This window comes from Tamandua tetradactyla, chromosome 3 (assembly GCF_023851605.1).
Source record: "Tamandua tetradactyla isolate mTamTet1 chromosome 3, mTamTet1.pri, whole genome shotgun sequence".
In the NCBI taxonomy this organism is placed as follows: Eukaryota; Metazoa; Chordata; class Mammalia; order Pilosa; family Myrmecophagidae; genus Tamandua; species Tamandua tetradactyla.
In genome coordinates, this window is record NC_135329.1 from 86998649 (window position 1) to 87004519 (window position 5871).

Consider the following 5871-nt stretch of genomic DNA (forward strand, 5'->3'; position numbering starts at 1 on the left):
TTATACAGCAATCTGGACATGTTGCAAAGCTTCCTCTTGTTCAAGTCCCTCCTCAAAATTAGCTGCTTTTCTGGTCACTGGGTAAATGAGCCAGAGTAGCACACCCAAAAACACCCAAATGGGGAATATGCTGTCTCCAAAATCCAAACAGGCCAACTAGTCATTGAGCCTCTTTTCTGATTTTAGAAGGGGCCAGATGCAACAGCATAATCATTCACTTTACAAGAGATATCTCAACCTGGCCCACACCACTGGACACCTATAAATTTTATTTAGGTGGAAAACCCTGTAATTTTTTAAAAATTATCTCCCATCCTTTGACATACAAATGCCTTACCAAGTCTAGAGTGGTTGCTACTTCTTGTTCACTAGGTCCAATCAATGTGATAGCATCAGTATAATGGACCAGTGTGATATCTTGTGGAAGGGAGAAATGATCAAGTTCCTTGCAGACAAGATTATGACATAGGGCTGGAGAGTTGGTATATCCCTTAAGCAGGATAGTGAAAGTATACTGCTGCCTATAAGCTATTTTCTGGTAGTCCATACTATCAGCTATTGAGAAAAGTCATTTGCCAGATCAATAGCTGCATACCAGGCACCAGGTGATGCACTGATTTGCTCAAGCAATGATAACATATGTGGAACTGCAGCTGCAACTGGAGTCACCACCTGGCAGAGTTTGCAATAATCCACTCACATCCTCAAACAACCATCTGTTTTCTGCATAGGACAAAAAGGAGAGACGAATGGGGATGTGATGGGAATTACAACCCTTCCATCCTTCAAATCTTTAAGAGTGGCACTAATCTCTGCAATCCCTCTAGGAATCCAGTATTGCTTCCATTTTACTATTTTGCTAGATATGGGCAGCTCTGGCGGCTTCAACTTGGCCTTTCCAACTGCAATAGACCTCACTCAATGCATCAGAGAGCCAATGTGGGGATTTGCGAGTTGCTCAGTATGTCTGTTCCAATTGTACATTCTGGAACTGGGTAAATAACTACAGAATGGGTCTGGATTCCCACTGAATCCACTGTGAGATGGATCTGAGCTAAAACTCCATTGATTACCTGACCTCCATAAACCTCCATTCTGACTGGTGGACCAGAGTGATGTTTTGGGTCCCTTGGAATTAATTAATGTCACTTCTGTACCAGTGTCTAACAATCCAAAAATATCTAATCATTTTATTTTCCCCAATGCACAGTTACCCTGGTAAAAGCATGTAGGTCTCCTTGGCGAAGGCTGGAGGAAGTTAACAGTATAAATTTGTGGCAGTATAACAGGGTCCTTCCCCAAAGGGACCTGGCCTTCCCTTCATTCAAGGGGCTCTGGATGTGTAGCTGTCTCAAGTCTGGGAATTGATTAAGAGGTATGACTCTCTGTTTTTGTAACTTTAAGTTAGACTTCTGTTCACTTGAGTTAGAACTCTTCTGCTTATATAGATCAAACAATAATGTGGTAGACTGCCCATATATTGTACTTCTAGATACCCCATGATCTACTAGCCAATACCATAGAGCTCTACAAGTCTGAGTATTTTGCCTCCTGTTTTTAGTATGCTGTCTATTATGATAGCTATGCCTACCTTGTCTTTGGCAATTAAGTGCCACAACTTGGTTTCTGCCAACTCACAATCCAATCATCCCCATTGTGTTTAATGATTCCAGCTCAGTGACAGCAATTCTCACAGTAATATCTGACCTCCAGAGAAGGGCAGCTACAGAGCTCTTCAGGGATGATGGAGCTAGTCTCACAAGTTTATTTCTCACATACCTGATGAAAAGTGTGTCCTCTGGTCATTCCCGGGGTGTATGAGCAGGCTCTCCATGATAAATACACTCTAACATTTCAAACTTCAGGTAATTTCGATTACTTTTTGATCTATGTTTCATCCAACCACCCAAACAAACTGTTAGTACTCTTTATAAACCTTCAAGTTGCAACTTTGAATGCAGAATCCCCTCTTGGTGGGTCCATATCAACAAATTCAGCCTGATACAAATTTATATTCCTTCCACCATTATCCCACACCCTTAATATCCATTCCCATACCTATTCTCCTCATTTTTGTCTACATAAATTGGAAAACTCTTGCAGTTCTTTGGTAATGTAGTGTTCTTCCTCATGGGTGACACTGAACTTCACCTTTTAGGGCCTGTTGGGATTTTAGTCTAGTTATAGGTCTGGAAGAAGAGATGGGTCATGGGAGTGGGTTATGAAAAGAATTAGAAGTGTCTTTCAAGCCAATTACCTCAGGGCATTCCTTTAGTTTCATCTGGTGAAACAGGATTAATTTCTATAGACAGAGGAGCAAGGGCTGTTTTCCTGGGAGAGATAGTTACATATCTTGCAGGAACTGAAGGGTTAATCTCTTCAGGTGGATGTTGGATGGCAGGCTCCTCAGGGCAGAATGGAGGTCAGAAAACGATTTCCTCAAGGCAGTCTGGACTTTGGGTAACCCTTTCTTCAGGGCAGGCTAGAGGTGGGTAAACTATGTCCTCAGAGCAGAGCATTATAGGAGTATCTAGAAAGGATTCAGCAGAATCTAGGTTTTCAATGTCCACATATTATCAATCCATACATCCCCATCTCAGTTTTCAAAATCCCACTCCTTTTCTATCAATGCCCTCACTTTAACAGCGGATACCTGGCAAGGTTGAGATTTCAGTTTATGTTGCAAATCTGCTACTTTAACACTGAGACTCTGGGTCTGATTTTCAGAGATCTCAAGTCTGCTGTATCAGGAAACAAGACTTTTTCTTCAGGATATTCCTAGAAACTTTTATGTTTTTCATATAGTACCTAAGCTGCAAATTTGAAGCCTTCAGGCCATCCATTTCACTCATAATTGTATCTAGCATATCCAACAATAGCCAGGCTACATCATTTTACATCTTACATTTTAATTCCACAAAACTCCATCAAGATATCAAAAATACTCTCACCCAGAGCCTTGTCTTGTATAAGAATACAATTAGCAGAATCAAACGGTGGCATTTAGTGTATCTCTCTTGCCAGCTCACCCCATGGGCTGTCAGTGCCATCTTGATTATTAGAAACAAAGTCATTAGTGCCTTTGAGTCTAATCAGAGTAGAAAGTTAACTGTAAACGCCCATTTTAAGACTGTTTTTCAAGAACCACTCTAGGTACCAAGCTGTATTAGTCAGGGTTCTCTAGAGAAACAGAACCAACAGGAGATATCTGCAAATATGATATTTGCAATAGTGTCTCACATAACCAATGGGACATGAGAGTCCTAAATCTGTACGGCAGGCCACAAGCTGGCGGTTCTGATGAAGATCCTCAATGAACTCCCCAGGAAAAGCTGGGTGGCTGAAGCAGAAAAGAGAGATTTTCATTTCTGAATTCTCTTTAAATGCCTTTGTGTGATTACATGTCGCTCATTCCAGAAGACACCCCCCTTAGCTGACCGCAGTTGTAATCAACCATGGGTGCAAACAATGTGCTCATGATTTAAGCCCATAAAATTCTCACAGCAACAGATAGGCCATGCTTGCTTGGCCGGTCAACTGGACACCATAACCTGACCAAGCTGATACATAAACCTAAGCAGCACACCCCATATCCACAATATTAATTTATGTGAGACACTATCTAGGTGGTGAGTATATGTTTCTAAATAAGAGATGCAAAGTCTCTGTCCTTGTGGAAGGCTATAAACTGTGGAGTTTATAGCCTAGATGAGTTCTCAAACTTTAACACGCATGTGAACCCTCTGAAGTGTCTGTTAGAATCCTAGACTCCACAGGGATGTTGAGTCACTGTGGCTGTGGCTGGGTCTGGGACTTCGGATTTCTAACAAGTTCCCAAGTGATGCTGATGCCTCTTGTCTGCTCACCACACTCTGAGAGTCTTACAGAGGACAGACCTTGTTTCTTAGTCAGAACTCACCATTGCAAACTGTAAACACTCAATTAATGTAAACACCAAGGAAATTTCTACTTCAAGTCTAGGAAAGATCAAAGAAACAACACCCAAATCACAGTCTGTTTTGGGAGTTAAGTACTCACAGTATGTGGAAGCCTCTCTCTTCTTTCTTCCCTACTTGCTGCTGCTCAGCTGTGTTCTGCAGACATGGCTTTTTCAGAACAATGTGACCATGGCCACTAATAACCCTGGGATGCATCTTCTCACTTAAAGACCCTAACAGAATGAAATGCAACATATCAGTCCCAGCAAAAGACTCTAATTCTCATCATTTAAAGTTGTTACTCTTCCCAGGGGCATGGGACGAAAGCAGTGGTTCCCATAGTCCCTGGAAGAGTCACTATAGTTGATGAGTATTATAATGGGTCAAGTACAGAGTGCCTAACAAGTACTTAGGAGAATCACAGACTAGAAAAAGAAGCTTCTTGAAGAAAGTGACATTTAAAGCTGAGACCATATGGAAGAGTATGTGTTAAATAAGTGAAGAGAGTGAGAATGGTCCATCGAAAGACAAAGGAATAGAATGCCTGAATCTGTTTGCCAGAGAAGAGAGGTAATACAGAGAGAGTAAGAACAAGAAAAAGAGCAAGATAGAAAGGGAAAGAGATGCTTAAAATTAAAAGAAATTCAATATGCCTGCACTATAAACAGTGGGTAGAGATAAAATTGAGAGAGCCATATAAGACCTTAAAAATAATTATTATTTTAACCTTTAACCTTTTTCCTTCACAAAAATGAGACCCATTGGACAATGTAAACAATGAATGAAACACATATAGCTAACCCTTCTTAAGTATTTAGTATGTCATATAATCTGCTATTTGTTCAACATGTTGAATTATTTAATCCTTATAGCAAATGGATGGAGTGAATACAGCAATTGTCTATATTTTCCATGTGAGAAAACTAAAGGGGAGAGAGATCAGATAACTGGACTGAGATCAAACAGCAAGTGTCAGAGACAAGTACTTAAACCCAAGTAGTGGGTCTCCAAAGCTGGTACTCTCAGCCACTGTGCAAAACTGCTTTAGATGTAGGTGCATGAGAGGTTCCTGGGGTCCTAATTCCAATGGCAATTAAGTATAAGATTCCTGAGGATAAAACAATTGGAGCTTTGTGGTGGTTGATTTTAGAGAACAAAGGACAGGTCTCAACTAAAGCCAGCCATCACTAGATATCTTGGAGAACACAACCTGTGGATAAAAGACTCCCTGATCAAGAAGAGAGTGAACGTTCTTAGGCTCCATTTCAATCACTGGTTAGGTTCTGTCAGGAGGAGGGAAAGGATGCCTCCTAATATCATTACACTGTTAAGAAAGAACCAAAAAAGCATAAGAGGTCTACCTTTTGAAAGAAAAGAGAGAAAAATGTCATTGTCCATAGATATTGTCAGTATCTAGCTAGAAAAAAAAAAAAACAACAGAACCAACAGGAAGCTATTAGAACTAAAATGGGTGTTGAGCAAAATTGATGGATATAAGATAAATCTACAAATATCAATAACATTTTTCTATGCCAGCAATAACCAACTAGCATATATTTATCAAATTATGATGCATCCAAATAAGGCTAAATTATGTTATCTAGGAAGTTAATTATCTGAGAAAATATAAGTATATATTATTTTAAAAGACTATTAAGTCAAGGGTGTACAGATAGTTCAGTGGTTAGAATGCCTGCCTTTCATTTGGGAGACCTGGGTTCAATTCCTGGACCATATACTAAAAAAAAAAATACTATCAAGTCAAATATTTGAAATTTATGAAATAATTATGAGTATATATATTTTGTTAATATAGAGTTAAATTTAAGTATTCGTTGATATTTTAAAAATTGGTATTGTCTTACTTGTGTATGGGAGAGAGAGGACAGGATAGAATAATATACAGAGTATCATTTGAAACAAAGAGTAATAA